Here is a 20,668-nt window from a genome sequence, read left to right as displayed (position 1 = left end):
AGACCCTGTCTCAAAAAAAACAAAAAATAAAAAAAGGCAGTGATTACTGACAACTGCTCTTTTTTTTTTAATCGAAATATTGGACATGCCATTTGGTTATGTTGTCTGAAACAGTGTGGTTGGGCATCATGTTTAAACGTAAGACTTGCCAGAAATAAAAAATGAATTATCTCAGCAGTCAAGTCAAGTCTCCTGTGCTTTCTGCCTGGCGTGCACATGCCTGATGTTCAGAATCAGGCTGTACAGCCACAGAGCTGAGATTTTTTTTGTCCATTTTCTCATTACTCCTGTAAAGCAAAAAGAATCCAGATACTTCATGGCTTCCTTTGTTTCCAAAACAAGCAAGGAAGAGAATTTATCTTTTGCAATTGTAATATTAAAGTGTGCCTGTCAGCCTAATATTCCATCAGATAGATTTTCTTCTGTAAGATCATCAGCTTTCACTTATTGACAGAGGATTAATTTTAACCTAATCTTCTTGAAGGAAATCTTAAAAGTCATTCATAAAAAATACAAAGAAATATCTACGTGTATGGAGTATTTAGATGGCAACACACGAATAAAGAAAGAATTTATTGTACTCTAAGTCTCTTTGTTTTCTTGTTGCTAAAGAAAATAAGCAGGTTTAAGGCCAATGTAAGCTCTATCTTATTACTTTAAAAATGTCCTTTTGGTTCTTATGATAAGAACCACAAGTTTTCACCCATTTCTTATTTTATGTTGAATTTCTCTTCACTGTTTCAGCCCACTGAAGTAGATGACAGCTTAAAGAAAACCAAAATAGATCCAAACAACATCCAGCAGCAACCTGTATCAAGTTTATTAGCATCTTTCTCTTGGCTAGCCTTGCCTTATCTCTTGTAATCTGTAAGTGGGCCAAAGGACCCTATAGAACAAACAGGCATTACCCCGTGGTATGTGTAAGAGTGATCTGCATTTATACAGATGATCTACCACTCCCCAAAGATGGGCTGAGAGTCTGGGTTAAAGGATTTTCCTAGCCTGACCTGTCAAGATTGCTTCATAGTTGATGACTTTTGGCCCTGATGACTCCACCAGCTCTCACTTCTCTGACACAAGAACAGCCTTCTAAAATATTATTTTTGACATAGTTTGACTTTTTAAAGGAATCATAGGACCTCAGGGTAAAGAGCATAAGCTTTGGGGTTAGACAAACATTATGAACTCGACTTTTGTTGAATGCAATGGAATGAATGAATGGATGAATGAATGAACAAAGAGACTGGACTCAGAATTTCAGTTCTGCCACATGCAGCTCTGGAAAGTTAGGATAATTACTTATCTCTCATGGTTTTCATATTTATTAAACTGTTGGAGGATTAAATGAGATAAAAGTGTATAAAGCACTTGATAAACTATATATAAATGTTCAATAATTGCCCCGCTTTGAAATGATGGCCCTATTTCCTTCAGGCTTCATAAACACAAGAAACAGTAGTCACTATGCCTTGCAATGTCAGCCAACATGCAATAATTTCTTCCCTGGCTGATGCCTTTTTCTTTCAGACTTGTGGCAAATGTTCTCAGGGGTGTGGCACTGTGATTGTTACAACATCAAAATGACACCAGTAAGGGGAAAACTTTTTCTTTCAGAACAAAAGGCGAGTTTCACTAAAGTTGAAGTTGCAGATCAAGTCCAACAAAGGAGGGTTATTTGTTGTGTCCCACATGCAGAGCCTAGGAAAGAAATCTAGGACTTGGAAAATAGGAAACATGTTAGTTCACCTTGTTTTTGCTTTGAAACTGTTGCTTATGGCGTTTGCATAGACTGTAACAAGCATCGCTTTTATTTACCTTGAAAAAGAGGGTTTATTTGCCTCTAGAAAGATTATTCACATTAGAATGTCTGACCCCATTAAGCTCAAGAAAATCTGGAAATTCTACAGAAACCTGTTTTCCTCTGTGTGCTGCTCCCTTCCCCCATTTTGTGGCTTAGACAATCTGAGGCCATGGTCAAGACTGAACATTCATTTGAAGTGTAACCCACTGGACAGCTCGATCCTATTTTGAATTCATAGCCTGTTGTACTGCAGCAAGCAGCAAGCTCATGTTTGGGAGAGGAAATGAACAAACACAAATAACCTGGCTTCCTTCTGAGCTGAAGAGTTGAACAAGGCAAGTAGCTCAGCCAGCTCAGCTTGAGTCTGTAGCAGCACAGGGACATGGCTTCCACTCTTCACATGGCAGTGTATTTATGAGACTGGAAAACTGATTAAATGATGTCTGCAGTGCATAGGGAAAGAGAACGTAGCAATCCATTTCTCAAAGATTGGCAGTTCCACAGACTTAAAGAAATTTCTAAGAGCATTAAAAAAAAAAAAAGCAAGAAAGAAAGAAAAGAAAAGGCAGGACACAGTGGCTCACACCTGTAATCCCAGCACTTTGGGAGGCCAAGGTGAGCAGATCACTTGAGGTCAGGAGTTTGGCCAACTCCTGGCAAACAACCTGGCCAACATGGTGAAATCCTGTCTCTTCTAACAATACAAAAATTAGCTGGGCATGGTGGTGAACGCCTGTAATCTCATCTACTTGGGAAGCTGAGGCACGAGAATCCCTTGAACCTGGGAGGTGGAGGTTGCAGTGATTCGAGATCATGACACTGCATTCCAGCCTGGGCAATCGAGTGAGACTCTGTCTCAAAACAAAAACAAAAGCAAAAAATGAAAACAACGACAACAACAAAATCAATGAATCCATGCTAGAATTTTGCTGCTGTGTCTGAGGCTGGGGAGTATCTGTTCTGTTTGTTTTTTCTCAATATTTGTAATTTGCATGATATGTGAAGAAAGGCAATGCAACATAATTGGAGGCAGATATTTTAGGAGTCAAAACAGAATCACGCAGAGGTCCCAAACTCAGATGTATACAGGGCCAAGCAGATGACCCAATTATGTGACTCAGACTAAGTTTGTGCTTTTCTGTTGGTTTCACAATGGCACCTGAAGTCCTATTCTTTGACAAAAATCACATTCTGTTTGAATATACATATAAAAATATTTACTTCCACTAAATATGTATCCTCCATTTTGTTTGAAACTTATGGCTATTATAGGTTCTCTTGAATTTTCTAACTTTTTGATAGAGCCATAGACCTAATAGTGACATAATTTCTTTTTATTTGTTTGTTAATTTTTTTTTTTGAGACGGGGTTTTACTATGTTGCCTAGGCTGGTCTCGAACTCCTGGACTCCAGCAATTCTCCCACCTTGGCCTCCCAAAGTGTTGGAATTACAGACTTGAGCCACCGCCCTTGGCCTGCCTCTGATTTTTGTTATAAGAAATACAGCAGCCCGACCCGGCTGCCAGACCAGGAGCGCACCGCTGTAACTCAATCCTGCTCCTCTGGGTTGAAACCCAGGCGCCGCCAAGATGCCGGCTTACCAGTCTTCTCTCATGGATCCTGACACTAAACTCATTGGAAACATGGCACTGTTACCTATCAGAAGTCAATTCAAAGGACCTGCCCCCAGAGAGACAAAAGATACAGATAATGTGGATGAAGCCATCTATTACTTCAAGGCCAATGTCTTCTTCAAAAACTATGAAATTAAGAAGGAAGCTGATAGGACCTTGATATATATAACTCTCTACATTTCTGAGTGTCTGAAGAAACTCCAAAAGTGCAATCCAAAAGCCAAGGTGAGAAAGAAATGAATACACTGGGAATCACTAATTTTCCCATTCCTGGAGAGCCTGTTTTTCCACTTAATGCGATTTATGCCAAACCTGCAAACAAACAGGAAGAGGAAGGGATGAGAGCCTATTTACAACAGCTAAGGCAAGAGACTGGACTGAGACTTTGTGAGAAAGTTTTCGACGCTCAGAATGATAAATTCAGCAAGTGGTGGACTTGCTTTGTGAAGAGACAGTTCACAAACAAGAGTCTTTCAGGACCTGGACAGTGAAGGGACCTCAGGCAGCCACCCTCTCCAGAACCCTGGGCAGCATTTTCTGGCAAGATATACACAATCTTTTGCCATAGCAACTGGAGGGACATGCCTTGTGGTATAGAATACATTGTGTTCCTCCCATTCCAAATCCATATATTGAAGCCCTAACTCCCAATGTGACTGTATTTGGAGATAGGTTAAATGAGTTCATAAAGGTGAAGCCTTACTCTGATAAGATGGGTAACCTTATAAAATGAGACACTAGATAACTCACTCTCTCTCTGTCTCTCTCTGTCTCCCTTTCTATCTTTGAGAGTGCATAAAGGAGACATCATATGAGAACACAGCAAGGTGATGGCCACCTACAAGCCAAGATAAGAGGCTTCAGAATAAAACCTACCTTGCCAGAACCTCGACTTGGACTTTCTAGCCTCCAAAACTGTGAGAAATAAATGTCTGTTGTTTAAGCCACCCAGTGTGTGATATTTTGTTATGGCAGCCTGAGCCGACTAACATAGCTTGTCAAAAGTGGGCAGCTACTTCTCAGTCCCAGACATTACCAGGCAGAAACGAAAGCTCCAGGATCGCTAGAATTTCACTGTTATCAGAAAGCAGAAACCCAAACCTTGATGTGAAAAATTTCCTGGATTGTTAATGTTATTAACTAATAAAATTCAAACACTGTGAACATGTGAAATGATATCTATAAAGTTCTTCACTGCAACATTATTTGTAAAATTAAAACATTAGAAATAGCCCAAGTGTGCATCAATCAAAGACTAGTTAAATCAATGCTGAAACATTCACGAATGGAATCTGAACTGTTGTATCCTTTATTAACACACATTTTGCAATGCCCCTTTGCAATGAAATTTATAAATAATGTAATTGATGCCCAGACATAATTTTTAAAAATTAAGTGTCCCAACCATAATATAAAAATATAATTTATAATTAATTATAAAACGTTATTTTCATGTGTAAATGTTCAGACCCAACTGCAATGGATGATACAATAGCATAGTCCAGGAAACCATCCATAGAACCTCTGTGACTATAGCAGCTACACAGATCAATGCATACTGTTGCATCCACGGAAGTTGAAAAGAAAGCTTAATGCTTTCCTCGCTCAGTTTCTATAACCAACAAATTCATTCACATGTATACATAAAATATATTTTATCCTTTTAGGTAAACTAAAATCAAGGCTTGGATAATTATAAAAAGTCCTGAGAAGGTCCAGTAGAGCATTTAAAAAAGTTGTAGAGTATGTAGTTTTCTCTTAGCCTGGGAGAAAGCTTCCCCAGGTCGTATGTTGCAGCATGTCGCAGGTCCCCACTAAGTGCTGGTGCTACCCCCAACCTCTATGATAACCGAAAAGGTCTCCACAAATTTCCAACACACTTTCTGGGGAGGGGGACAGTTTTTCTTTATTGAGTCCTATAGGCTGAATGTTGGATGTTTGTGCTCCACCCGCCCCCCCCCCCCCCAATTCATATGTTGAAGCCCTAATCCCCAATGTGATAATATCTGCAGGTGGGGCCTTTGGGAGACAGTTAAGTCACAGGATAGAGCCTGTCATCAGTGTTCTAAGAAGAAACATGAGAGTTCTCTTCCTTTCTCTCTGCCATGTGAAATTTCAACAAGAAGGTGGCCATTTGCAAACCAGGAAGAGAACCATTACCAGACACTGAATCTCTAGATACCTTAACCTTGGACTTCCCAGTCTTGAGAACTGTGAAAAATAAGTTTGCTATTTAAACCTCTCAGTTTGAAGTATTTTGTCATAGTAGCTGGAACTGACTAGGACATTGAGAATCATGGGACTGGATTATTTCTCCTGTCTCTTTCCATTCTTTAACGTGTACAGAAATGACTTCAATGCATAGGTAACTGAGGTACATGTTCATAGTCAACTCAGGGCTGCCTGCCTACGGAATAACCTCATTAGAGAAGCCAAGATCATGCAAGATTCCTGTTCTCTGAAGAAAAGACAGAACACGTGGGAAAGAGGATATAAAATCAGTCACGGAGGTGGCAGGTGTGAACCTAGGCCCTGCTGCTAATGGGAAAAGGCTGCCAGGTTGTCTTACAAAGTGTCTGCAGAAGCTCTAAGCTTGCCCGAGGCAGACAACACGCACCTCCCGAGGATCAGCTACAGGATTCTGAGAGTAAAAAGTTAACGAGCCCAAAGCCTGTGAAGATCCTCATAGTGTTAGACTAAGGACACAGGCCAATGCCAAAGGGAACAAGAAAAAAACTAGTTTAGGGTGGAGTGGGGAGTACCCCACTTTCATCAGCTTCTTTGTAAAAAAAAAAAAAAACAGCATCAATATAACTTTAAAATGTAAGGTTTAACAATGATTTCATTCTGCCTCTTTTTAGCAAGTATTTCTGTAATCCAGAGTCTCTAATTATTGGTTGCTTTCAAGAAAACAACAGAAAGTTTTAGGTTTGATGACTGAGGCCACAACTGGATTAACCCATCTTGAGATTACCGTTTGCATCCACCTGTTCGTTCCATTGTGTGTGTAATGGTTAATGTGCTTTAAAAATACATCACCCAAATTCCGTGTTCCCTACAGGGTGTTACTACACACATAATCTCAGAACACCTGCTTCTACACACATAATCTTCTCCACCACCTGCTCATCCACCGCTTCTGTTTCTCCTCAGAAGACAGGGCAGCGCTCCTCCCTCTTTGAAGTTTATCCCAAATTTTTCATCAGCTTCTCTACTTGGAATCTATAAATGGAGTCACGACTCTGTGGAGTGGATGTAAGTGAAGGACCATCTTCAAAAACCAGTGAGAAGGGTCCTGATACAGAGAGGTTATAAATAGAAGAAAGAGATCTAACCTTCAGTGTGAAGATTCTGAAAAGGGGCAGGAGAATCTCCTTAAGTGAGAATGATCCAGCCTCTCTCTTTTTTTTTTTTTTTTTTTTTTTAAGAAGGGATCTCACTCTGTTTCCCAGGCTGGAGTGCAGTGGTGTAATCATGGCTTATTGCAGCCTTGACCTCCTGGGCTCAAGGGAGCCTCCTGCCTCAGCCTCCTGAGTAGTTGGGACCACAGGTGTGTGCCACCACATCTGACTAATTTATTTTTTGTAGACATAGAGTCTTCTTACATTACCCAGACTGGTCTCGAACTCCTGAGCTCCTAACCCAGTGATCCTCCTATCCCAGCCTCCCAAAGTGTTGGGATTACAGGTGTGATACCACCACACCTGACCAGGCCTCCTCCTCTACTTCCCCTTCCCTCTTCCCTACCTTCTCTTCCTCCACTTCTCTTTATCCTTCCTTCCCACTACTCTCACTTCAAGGTCCAAGCATGTAGAATATTTGGAACTTTGTTGGCCATGCCTACCTTGCATTTTTAGTTTGCAGCAATTTCAAGAGTGCTTTTAACCTGTTTTGGAATGATGTTAGGCTAGATTGGAGTCATTAATAAAACATTATATAGCTCTCATGAAATAATTGGGAATATAATACTCTCCCTAAAAAGGATGGAATAATTTCATTATTGACTCATAATGTCCAGGCTTTTGTAACAAAACCACAAGCAAGGTCAAATATGAAGCACAGAGGAGCTCTTTCCATTCCTTCACTTGTCCTACACCACCCTATACCTGGGTACCAGAGACAAGTGACTTCTGAGTAGATATGATGAAATCAGTCTTTCATAATTCCCACAGAAGTCTGTCTGCCATCAGCATTCATCTTGAGGTGGCATCAGTGAGGAAGGTCGGGTCTTACAGAGTCTGAGATGATCAGACACATGCATTGATCCAGCCTCAGCTGCCTGCCACAAGGCAGGAGCTTCGTGCTCTGATATAGAAGTATCCAGCTTGCTTGGTCACTGTATCAATCTTCAGATCCAAGTTTATCTAATGAAAGCCTCTGCTACGCAGTTATTACAAAGAGACCTCTGGATTTTATGTTAGTCTGACAGTGATGTCCCAGGCTTCAGATGCACTTGCCAAGGAGTTACCTGGGGTGGCTGTGGCCACCTTCCCTGGATGGCCACACCCAGCTTATCAACCAGGAATAAAGATCTCTTGCCTCAGAGGATGGTGCTATTTTATAAAACGATCTGCTCTCATTTACATCTTTAATTTATCTTCTTTGGGGTAAATCAATTTTCAATTAAATGCAACCAAGCCATAATAGATAATAAAAAATGTGAGGTAGTATGGGTATTGCCAAGAACGTAAAGCTTCCTTTACTAGACAGTGGGTGCCTCAGGACACAGACCATGCCTTAGCCTTGTACTCTGACCTCCTGGCATAGCGCTGGGTGCATCCAGCAGAGACCTCGTAAATATAACTTGAACTGAACAAAGACAAATTCCTCCTAGCCATCGTCTTTAGACAACTCATTATCTAGTACGGACGTATAAAGCAGTTGCACAGATTTATCACAAATCAAGGCAGAATGTATTAAGCCCACCATAGAGAGACAGAGAAGGTTTAGGAAGGACAAGAATATGGCAACTGCATATTTTAGGGGTTAATTTTTAAAAACTTCATGGAGGAGACAGTAACTAAGGTGGTTCAGATACAATAGGGACATGGTGGAGGGATGAAAGAAGGGAGGTAAAAAGTGGGACATTGGAGATGGAGGGAATGACATGAAAGACGATGCCAAGGCTTTGGGGGATGTGGGAATCAGTATCCATGTGAGGGCAGCCAGTGTCTTAGTTTGCTCAGGCTGCTGTGCAAAGTGTCATAGGCTGAGTGGTTTAAACCAACGGTCCCCATCCAACCTTTTTGACACCAGCGACGGGTTTCATGGAAGACAATTTTTCCACAGATGGCGGGGTGTGGGGGCAGTGTAGGGGAGGAATGATGGTTTCAAGATGAAACTGTTCCACCTCGGATCATCAGCCATTAGTTAGATTCTCATAAGGAGCATGCAGCCTAGATCCCTTGTATGCACAGTTCACAGTAGCATTTGTGCTTCTGTGAGAATCTAACACTGCTGCTGATCTGACAGCAGGCGGAGCTCAGGCCATAACCCTTGCTGATCGGCAGTCACTCACCTAACAGGCCACAGAGCAATACAGGTCCATGATCTGGGGATTGGGGACCCCCTGGTTTAAACAACAGAAATTTATGTTCGCACTGTTCTGGCGGCTGGAAGTCTGAGATCAAGGTGTCAGCAGGATAGGTTTCTTCTAAGCCTCTCTCCTTGGCTTGTGGATGGCCACCTTCTCCCTGCGTCCTCACATGGTCTGCCCTTTGTGCATGACTGCATCCTAATCTCTTCTCCTTATAAGACACCAGTCCTTTTGGATTAGGGCCCATCCCAGTGACCTAATTTTACTGTCATTAGCTCTCTAAAGATCCTGTCAAAGTTCAACTTAATCACATTACAAGTTCCTGGGGGTTAGAAAGTTAACACACAAATTTTGAGGAAAGATAGTTCAGCCCACAGTAGGCAGCGTCACCCAGTCATTATGCGCACAGGCTCTGGAGTTCAAATCCTCACTCTGGCACTTATTAACTAGGCAGCTATGATTAAATTACATAACTTTTACTGGGCCTCAGTTTTCTCAACTGTGAAGTGGGATAACAATAGTGACCTTCTCCATAAGGATATTGCAAGGATTAAATGTGTTCCTATATATACCTGGCACTTAGTAAGTCCTCAGTAAATGTTACCTATTAATAGGACCACAACAAAAACTTAAACACTGGATAAAAATGCTCAGAGGCTGCTTTTGAAGTTCAACCATTCCACTATGTACGAGTATGATCTTGGGAAATTTATTCAGTCCATGAAATATTTAGTGTGTACTATGTTACTATCAGCTAACCTCTCTGGGGTTTAGCATTTTCCTGTTTTAAACAAGAGGTTTGACAAGATTGCTTTTGGAGTCCTTTTCAGTTCTGGCATTCTGAGAGTGTGTTCATCACACATGGATTGAAATGTGAGCTCACTATGCAGGACAGAAAGAAAACAAAGATGGAAAGAAAGGGGGATAGCAAGTTGTTGGGGGCTCTGAGTGCTGGGGTGAGTTGGTATTCCAGGGAATGGCAAGCTCTTGTAGAGTTCTGAACAGACAAAAAACCTAATAGGTTTCCAATTCAGGGTAAAGATTTCAGGAATACAAAATTATTAAGGCCACCTATATCACTTTATTGCAGCAAACCATGCATTCCTATATAAATGACTTAACCCAAGGAGGAAATACTTTACAATTTGTGGTGTCAAAAAAAAATCACCGTTGACCAGGCATGGTGGCTCATGCCTGTAATCCCAGCACTTTGGGAGGCTGAGGTAGGTAGATCACCTGAGGTTGGGAGTTCGAGACTAGCCTAACCAACATGGAGAAACCCTGTCTCTACTAAAAATACAAAATTATCCAGGTATGGTAGCACCTGCCTGTAATCCCATCTATGGGGGAGTCTGAGGCAGAAGAATCGCTTGAACCTGGGAGGCAGAGGTTGTGGTAAGCCAAGATCGAGCCATTGCACTCCAGCCTGGGCAACAGGAGTGAAACTCTGTCTCAAAAAAAAAAAATCACTGTTAAATAAGTAATTTTTAAAACCCTAATGTTTATCGTTTCACTGACAATGAAGAAATTAAACTTCTTGAGTTGATGCAGGGGCAGGGTCAGATCAGAGCCCAGACCCAGATGGGGATCCCCCACCTGGGTGGCCGTCCAGCAGCACCTTGGGAAAAAAGTGTCAAACAGTTTGAAAACCAGCATTGCAATCATTATTCAGAAACATCTTATTTTACAGCTACATTAATTCAACAAATATTTACAGAGTACCAACCATCTGCCAGGAACTGTGATAAACTCTTCTAGAGCTTTACATTTTAATTAGGTGAGAGACAGAAAAAGAGCAAATAAATACATCAGCAAGATAGTTGCAAAATATGATATATGCCTTAAAAGATGTGAATAGGCATGGAGGGTAACCTGGGTGTGAGCCAATTTAGATTGGGCAATAGGAGATGGCATTTGGGGCAGGTAATATTTGGAGCTGGCTCTTTGCAGTGGGCACTGGTTAAAGTCCACAGCTGCCTTCATATTTGTAAAGTATTCATAATACCTTTCAAATCCCTATCTAAAGTTTGCAGAATTTCTCACCTTGTGCCCTCACCCACAGTCAAAGGAACACCTTGCTCTCCTAGACTCATTGAGAGTAGAGTGCAGGCATGTGACATAAACTCTGCCAATCCAGTGCACCCACTGGAGACTGCAGCTCAGAAAAGAGTGATGTGAAGGGGGCGATGCCCTCAAAGCATTTCAGGAAGGCTAGTGGGTCTTGGCTGAGACATAACAGTAAGAGGTCCCAGTGGTGGCACCACCTCCCCCAGCATCATGGTGCAGGCCATGACACAGTGCATGGCAGCACCTGTCAAATTTCCCCTGGAGCAAGCTGTCTATGTCATTGTTTAAGCTGCTCCCTGGCCCATCTGCAGCCTCCAGGAGCCTCTCATATGATTTAATAAATTAGTTTGCTGCTTGAACTAGCTCCAGTGAGTCCTGCTCTTTGCAACTTAGAACCCCAATGGGTGTAGTAATTGATTCTAGAAGTGTCTGCTGTCAAGAAGCCTTCAAATAAATGGAATGCAAAGATGATAAGGTAAGCTGCCTGCATCTGAGCTGAAGAGCTTAAAGAAAGAAAACAATTTCCCAAGTCTTTATTTGTTAGCCCAAGGCATGGTCAGAAAACCAGGGACTTTCTTTGATTTCTACGGCTCTGATGAAAGAATCACTTATCTTTACAGCAGACAGAGGGCTGCTGTAGCCAAAAATCAAAGTCAAGGTTTGAGTCTGAGGGCTGCCAAAATTCAGAGTCAGAGGAATTCACAGTATTACCTGATTTAATCGGTGGATATTAAGGCATCAAAGAGGAATGACTATAATCTTGAATATGGGAATTGGAACCAAAGATCTGAGGGCCATATACTCCTAACCCTCAAAGACCTGAGCTCCCTGAATAATGGGAAACACCCCTCCTTCCCAATCTGATGATCTTCTTCCTGTCTTGCTTAAAGACCTCTTAATGGCTCCATTCATAGCATTAACCTCTTAAAAAGTACCCCAGGCCTTTTTCCCACCACTCCCCAAAATTGTCTCTAACCTGTAACTAGATGCAGAGCCTTGAGAGCCCTGGGATACAAAAAACAAACTGTACCTAGGAAGAGGTTTACACACCAATGATTTGTAAGAATTGCCCATTAACAGAAACTTTAAAAGATGTATGTTTCACACATACTTTTAAAGGATAGTAAAGTCTCTAGGGGAAAAAAAATATAACGGATGGTTCTCTAAAGTCCCATTAAGTCTATGTAACTAAGAAAGCTTTAGTACTGCCTACAGAGGGACAGGTCCCGGGGTGGCCTTGGCTGGCCCAGCTCTTCACCCTCTTGCTTGCAATGTAACATCCTGAGATAAGGAGGAAATATCCAGAACATCCCAGGCTGCATCTTCCTTCTTACCAGACTAAGATGTTCTGCAGTACTTAGGCTTAGCAATCCGAGTTGCACCCAGGGTATAAAACCCAGAATGAAGTACTTTCAGGGTCCCTCAGCTGCAGTGGAACATGGAACACAGGCAGATGAGATTCCATCTGCATCGTACCGCTTTCCTTAGCGCTGAAAGGCTGGCTCACTGAGGACCCGAGGCTTGTGTTTATCCTTGTGCCTACATGTGGTAATAAAGTTGCTTTGCCTCACTCGTGCCAGTGTCTTGTCCTACCTGAGCATCTGCACTGGCCAACAGGGCCCAGCACAAGCCCCAAATGGCAATTTACAGATTCTGAGGGAGTTGGGCTAGTGAGGGCTGGACACAGTTTTGGATTAGGCTAAATATTTCCCTAGGCATGCTCTTTAAAGGTAGTCTAGGTTAAATGAGTTAGCTTGACCACCCTGAAGTGCCTCTAGCAACTTGCTCTTTTGACAGAAGGAAACTGAACTCAGTGGTGGCCTTCTCTAAGAGAAATTGATATGCAGAAATTCCTCAGTCTAATGAGCAGGAAAGATACCAAAGTCCTAGAGAGATAAGAATGTAGAAGACTGGACTGTGAACTCTTCACTAATCCTATCTCCCAGTGAACCTGGAAGACATGGCTCCTGCCAGGATGTAGATAACTGCATATGGGAGAGGAGTATCAACATCTATAAAAATCTCTGTAGCTGGCTTTCTTTAGGCTGGTAATGTGAGTGGAAGATGCTACCACTGACGTGGTCTTTCTAGATGTCAAATAGCAGCATCCAACTGTCAGAGATAAGATGGGTAAGGACCAAATATTAGGCAGCTGGACCACAGTGGGAAGAACATGCTTCAACCAACAGGGATCTTTGCTACTTGTTAGGGGATAGTAAAGTCTCTGGACACAAAATTCATCGATAGTTTACAAATGTCCTATTAGATCTGTGTAATAGAAAAGTTCAGGATGGATAAACAAAGGTCTGGTTTTAGCATCAAATAGAGAGTAACAGCCTCTTACCCAATTCCTGCATTTGAATCAGCTCAGAAACTCATAGCCCTTTGAATGAAGAGGCAGTTGGAGTCCTGACAACATCACAAGTACATGTGGTCACTGTTCTTCCCACCCTTTCCCCAAAGAGACCTGAGCCCTTTTACTAGGGAGCCCATACAATAATAAAGGAAAACACCTGGTTGTTTTAGAGATTATTGAATACTGGTGCAACAAGTCTGGGAACTCATGACATCACTACACTCTACCAACTTTGCTATGGAGGCTATCTGAGAAATGTCGTTTTGCCTGGAGTCTACTTTATGTGGAGAGTAGAACTCCAAGGCTGTCCTTCCTGGATCCTGTGTGCATGACTAGAGAGAAGTGCCTGGCTCACTGATCCACTGAGTAAGGCCTATTATGATAGAAATAGCCAAATAAGAACCCGTGGAACTCTTATTTTCCTCCAAAATCGTAAATATAAAGTTTCTTTGCAAATGGGTAAAGTTGTCAAGATCAATGTTACCATCAAAGACTTGAAAGTTGCAAGGATGGTGCTTGGTGTCATATTTACATCTAAACTCACCAACTGACCTGTGAAGAATATGGAAGTATCTTAGAAGATGACAGATTACGGCAAGGTAAATCAGGTGATAGCAGCAATTGTAGCTCCTAACGATTGTACACAGCTACTCATAAGCTTTTTAATTTTTGTCTTTGTTTTTTCAATACCAATATGCAGAGAACCCAGAAAAAGCTTGTTCTTACAAGAAAAAAATCAGGAATCCACGATTACTTTTTGATGTCTGTTAGGGCAATTTTCAGTTCTGTATCACAATACAAATTCTAGGAGCCTTGACCATTTCGCCACCATGCCTGAACATCACCCTGGCCTTCTGTGACAGGGATGTCATGATGACGGAACCTGAGAGCAGAAAGGAGCAGGTACTAACATGTCTCTTAAAGATGTGTATAGCTGAGGATGAAAAACATAACAATGTTATGGCTTTGCAATGCAATGGAGTCTTTTATTTTATTTTTTGAAGTGGAGTCTCACTCTGGTGAAGTCTTTTTAAAATAATTTTTACTTTTATTTTAGATATGGGGGGTACATGTGCAGGTTTGTTACATGGGTATATCACATGGTGCTGAGGTTTAGGAGGCAAATAATCTCATCACCCAGGTAGTGGGCATAGTACCTAACAGGTAGTTATTAAACTCTTCTTCCTCTCCCTCCCTCCTGCCTCTAGTAGTCTCCATTGTCTATTGTTCCCATCTTTATGTCCATGAGAATGCAGTGTTTAGCTCCCACTTAAAAGTAAGAATGTGCAAAATTTGGTTTTCTGTTCCATGCAGTGATGTCTTGCAGTGTGTCCAGTGGTTAAGGGCACATTACAAATGACATGTGTAACAATATATTTCCCCTTTTCCAAGGCCATCCTGACCACCATTGCCCAGGGACCAACTTGTCAGTACCAGTAGCCAATCCTGATTGGCACATCATACCTTCAGAGGAGTGATCCTCCACCTGGTGGCAGGTTAAGTATATCATACCCCTTCTATGATGGAGGGGACTGTGATTTTCCCTTACTGGACTAGACACATATCCTGGATGCATATTTGCCTTCACTGCACATAATGCTCCTGCCACTAGTAACATAAGGATTTACTGAATACCTTGATCACCATCATGGCATTTCACAAAACACTGTTTTGAAAAAGGAAGATATTTTATAGCAAAGAAGTAACACAATAGCCTTACATTCATGAGATTTCCTGGTCTTCTCATTTACCAAAATCAGCTTACTCTAGAGTAGAGTTGAATGGTCTCAGATAATACTTGACTCACATAATACAGATAATACATTGTAATGCTGAGACAGTTTTCTATAGAATACAGTATATATTTTGAACAAGAAATCTATAGGATATTATTTTTCTGATAGCCAAAATACTTGGATCTAGTAGACCCCAAATTAAAGATAAAATGGCATTTCTTGTTATGATCTCAATAAATCACTTGCAAAATATTTTCTCCTCATACCCTAAGAGTCTTTGTCTCCAAGAGAAGAATATTCCTTTTGGGGCCACACATATTTCCATTCAACAAGGGGTTAAACTGGTCATTTGAGACTACTCAAGAAACAAGAAACTTTTTGGGAAAAGGGGATATTAGATGTTGGCAAGAGTGATTGGTCATCATTGTGAAGGAAAATCAGATTATTATTACATAATGGGAGCAAACTATCATTTTCCTCGCATTCATACGACTGTCTTTCATTATTATTACTATAAGAAATCTAAAGCACCTCCATTAGTAAAATTCAACATAAGACCTTAGCAGACTCATACACAAAGGACTCTCAAGGATTCAGATTTTGGGGGAATAAACATTAAGTCATTTCTCAACATAAAGAACACTAAGCAGATGAAATGTTTGCTGAGTGCAGAGTACAGTCCTGTGTCACTTAATGATGGGGACACATGATGAGAAACCCATCATTAGGCAATTTTATCACTGTGTGAACATCATGGAGTGTACTTAACAAACCTAGGTGGTATAGCCTACTACTCACCAAGGCTCCATGATATAGTCTACTGCTTCTAGGCTATAAACCTGTATAGCATGTCACTGTACTGAATACTGTAGGCAACTGTAATACAATGGGAAGTATTTGTGTATCTAACCACAGTAAAAATACAATACAAAAGATAAAACATGGTACACCTGTCTAGGGAACTTGGTATGAACAGAGCTTGCAGGACTGGAAGCTACTCTAGGGGGACAGTGGGTGAGAGGTGAATGAATGTAAAGGCCTAGGGCATAACTGTACACTACTATAGATTTTATAAACACTGTACACTTAGGTTACACTACATTTCTAAAGATATTTTTATATTTTTAGAGAGATATATATGAGTAAATTTCCATTCCACAGGCTTTTAGCCCAAGACTAAGTTTAATCTACACAAAGCACAGAACACAGGCAGGAGCTCATGTGGAAAAAACTATATTCTTTCTGTCCTGTCAACCAAAAAAGAGAAAATATAAAATTGTGAAAGCTGAAGAGAGTTGGGGAATCCTGTAGGGGAACAAGCCAGACAGGGGATCCCCAATCTCTCTCTGCCAAATCTCTGACTAACCCCTGAAGCATATATGTGTGGAAGAGATGCAAAGAATCCCAACTGAGGAAGGTCTAAAGATTGTCTGAATTTATGAAAGACAGATTTGTGTAGACATAGATGCTAAACAAATACTAAGCAAAACAAAATACAAAGAAGTCCATGTTAAAGAACATCATATAATCGGATTGTTGAAAGACAAAGGAATAAATCTTGATATATTACAAACAAAGGACCAATGATTCAATTAGTGGCTGATTTATAAAAAAAATCATAAGGCTGGAAGACAGTGGATCAACATTTTTAAAGTGGAGAATAAAAAAGTTAAAAACTGCAACCCAGAATTCTATATCCAGTGAAAATATCATCAAGAATGAAAGTGAAGAAGGTCATTGGTAGTTTGATGGGGATAGTGTTGAATCTATAAATTACTTTGGGCAGTATGGCCATTTTCACAATATTGACTCTTCCTAACTATGAGCATGGAATGTTTTTCCATCTGTTTGTGTCTTCTCTTATTTCCTTGAGCAGTGGTTTGTAGTTCTCCTTGAAGAAGTCCTTCACATCCTTTGCTAGTTGTATTCCTAGGTATTTATTCTCTTTGCAGCAATTGTGAATGGGAGTTCGCTCTTGATTTGACTCTCTGTTTGTCTGTTATTGGTGTATAGGAATGCTTGTGATTTCTGCACATTGATTTTGTATCCTGAGACTTTGCTGAAGATGCTTATCAGTTTCAGGAGATTTGGGGCTGAGATGATGGGGTCTTCTAAATACACAATCATGTCATCTGCAAATAGAGACAATTTGACTTCCTCATTTCCTAACTGAATACCCTTTAATTGTTTTTCTTGCCTGATTATTCTGGCTAGAACTTCCAATACTATGTTGAATAGGAGTTGTGAGAGAGGGCATCCTTGTCTAGTGCCAGATTTCAAAGGGAATGTTTCCAGTTTTTGCCCATTCAGTATGATATTGGCTGTAGGTTTGTCATAAATAGCTTTTATTATTTTGAGAGACGTTCCATCTTTACCTAGTTTATTGAGAGTTTTTAGCATAAAGGGCTGTTGAATTTTGTTGAAGGCCTTCTCTGCATCTATGGAGATAATCATGTGATTTTTGTCTTTGGTTCTATTTATATGATGGATTACGTTTACAGACTTGTGTATGTTGAACCAGCCTTGCATCCCTGGGATGAAGCCTACTTGGTTGTGATGGATAATCTTTTTAATGTACTGTTGCAATCAGTTTGCCAGTATTTTATTGAAGATTTTTGCATCTATGTTCCTCATGGAGATGGACCTGAAGTTTTCTTTTTTTGTTGAGTCTCTGTCTGGTTTTAGTCTCAGGATGATGTTGGTCTCATAAAATGAGTTGGGGAGGATTCCCTCTTTTTGTGTTGTTTGGAATTGTTTCAGAAGGAATGGTACCAGCTCCTCTTTGTACATCTGGTAGAATTAGGCTGTGAACCTATTTGGACCTGGACTTTTTTGGTTGGTAGGCTATTAATTGCAGCCTCTACTTCAGCCCTTGTTATTGGTCTATTCAGGGTTTCAACTTCTTCCTGGTTTAGTCTTGGGAGGGTGCAAGTGTCCAGGAATGTATCCATTTTTCCAGTTTACTGATTTATGTACATAGAGTTGTTTGTAGTAATTTCTGATGGTAGTTTGTATTTCTTGGGATTGGTGGTGATATCCCCTTTATCATTTTTTCTTATATCTACTTGAATCTTCTCTTTTTTTTTTTTTTCCATTAATCTGGCTAGCAGTCTGTCTATTTTGTTGATCTTTTCAAACACCAGCTCCTGAATTTATTGATTTTTTGAAGGGCGTTTTTACTGAGAAAAAAACACTTTAAACTTCATATAAAACCAAAAGAGAGCCCGCATAGCCAAGACAATCCCAAGCAAAAAGAACAAAACGGGAGGCATCATGCTGCTGGACCTCAAACTATACCACAAGGTGACAGTAATAAAAACAGCATGGTACTGGTATCAAAACAGAGGCATAGACCAATGGAACAGAACAGAGGCCTTGGAAGCAACACCGCACGTCTACAACCATCTGATCTTTGACAAACCTGACAAAAACAAGCAATGAGGAAAGGATCCCCTGTTTAATAAATGATGTTGGGAAAATGGGTAAGCATTGTGCAGAAAGCAGAAACTAGACCCCTTCCTGACACCTTACACTAAAATTAACTCCAGATGGATTAAGGATTTACACATAAGACCTAACACAATAAAACCCTAGAAGAAAACCTAGGCAAAACCATTCAGGACATAGGCATAGGCAAGGACTTCATGACTAAAACACTGAAAGCATTGGCAACAAAAGCCAAAATAGACAAATGGGATCTAATTAAACTTCAGAGCTTCTGTACAGCAAAAGCAACAATCATTAGCGTGAACTGGCAACCAACAGAATGGGAAAATATTTTTGCAATCTACCCATCTGACAAAGGGCTAATAACCAGAATCTACAAAGAACTAAAACAGATTTACAAAAAAAAAAAAAAAAAAAAAAAACAAGCAAACCCATTCAAAAGTGGGGAAAGGATATGAACAGACACTTTGCAAAAGAAGACATATATCAAGCCAACAAACATATGAAAAAAATGCTCACCATCACTGGTCATTAGAGAAAGGCAAATCAAAACCCCATTGAGCTACCATCTTATGCCAGTTAGAATGGTGATCATTAAAAAACCTGGAGACAACAGATGCTGAAGAGGATGTGGAGAAATAGGAACACTTTTACACTGTTGGTGGGAGTGTAAATTAGTTCAACCATTGTGGAAGACAGTGTGGCCATTCCTCAAGGATCTAGAAATAGAAATTCCATTTGACCGAGCAATCTCATTACTGGATATATGCCCAACGGACTATAAATCGTTCTGTTATAAAGACACATGCATACATATGCTCATCGAGGTACTGTTTACAATAGCAAAGACCTGGAACCAACCCAACTGTCCATCAATGATAGACTGTACAAAGAAAATGTGGCACATATACACCATGGAATACTATGCAGCCATAAAAAAAAATGAGTTCGTGTCCTTTGTAGGGACATGGATGAATCTGGAAACCATTATTCTCAGCAAACTGACACAAGAACAGAAAATCAAACACCATATGCTTTCACTCATAGGCGGGTGTTGAACAATGAGAGCACGTGGACACAGGGAAGGGAGCATCACACACTGGGGTCTATTGTGGGGGCTACAGGAGGGACAGTGGGGGGAAGGGAGAGGGATAACATGATCTGCCTGCCTCGGCCTCCCAAAGTGCTGGGATTATAGGCATGAGCCACCATGCCCGGCTGCAATTTACTTTTTGAGAAATCCAGGGCATTTGGAATAATCATGTGATTATTCCACAGTCTCATATATATTCATATATTATTATTTTGCAAAAATGCTACACATCTAAAAAATCTTTGCAAGACAACTGTGAAAGCTATCAGAAATCACTATATTACAAAGGTAAACAAGACAAAATAAAACCAAGCAACTCTCTCCTTGACTGTGGCTGAATCTCAGGAATGACATGCATTCTAAATGTTGTTATAATCTTCATGTATACATAAGGATTAAAAGTTATTAAAGTTTTGGATGAATGGTGAAATCTGATGTCTTTTGTTTGTTACATAAATTTCTTAAATATCATACACTCTCCTTAGTGAACATAAAAGTTACATGGATCTTTGCAGATTAAACTAATTACAAATGCAAAATAAATGAGTTTCACAAGTCAGTTGAAATAGCATTACCAAGGAATGATTTATTATTTTTATTACAGACCCATTTAAGTTGCAGTGTCAAAGAAATGAAAGGATGATGACTCCAGTAAACACACTTTCACTTGTATTGTTGATGTGACGTGATGGTAGAACACAAAAGCCATAGTGTTTTCTGGGCCAGAAAGACTTGTCAATTGAAGTATTAATCCAGGAAACTGATAAAGCACTTCACACCTGCTCATCCTGAAAATAGATCTAAACACAATATTTTAGGTGAGGCCGTGGTGAAGTGAGGAAATCTTAACTTGAAGAAGCTGGAACCTTTCTAAATACTGAATTTACTGTCTCACAAAAACCTTTTCTCAACATATTCTAGAAAGTTGCCAAACTCAGGAAGCGTCACTCTACTGGAGAGGCTTAAGTAAAGTCACGTGTTCCAAATAGTCAAGCTGG

The 20,668-nt window shown here is 40.4% G+C and overlaps 1 long non-coding RNA gene and 1 pseudogene across 1 annotated transcript in view; one reads left to right on the top strand and one right to left on the bottom strand.

The window, feature by feature from the left end:
- The window catches only part of LOC105705342 (uncharacterized), a 57,216-nt gene that overhangs the window by 22,174 nt on the left and 14,374 nt on the right, over positions 1-20,668 (bottom strand). The gene's annotated exons all lie outside the window — the stretch shown is intronic.
- Positions 3,391-3,926, top strand: LOC105705337 (actin-related protein 2/3 complex subunit 3-like; annotated as a pseudogene).

Source organism: Aotus nancymaae, unplaced genomic scaffold (genome assembly GCF_030222135.1).
Source record: "Aotus nancymaae isolate 86718 unplaced genomic scaffold, 86718_ANA_hifiasm-v0.15.2.pri h1tg000079l, whole genome shotgun sequence".
Taxonomy (NCBI): Eukaryota; Metazoa; Chordata; class Mammalia; order Primates; family Aotidae; genus Aotus; species Aotus nancymaae.
Note: the sequence above shows the minus strand (reverse complement) of the source record. Positions and strands in the feature narration are given on the sequence as shown.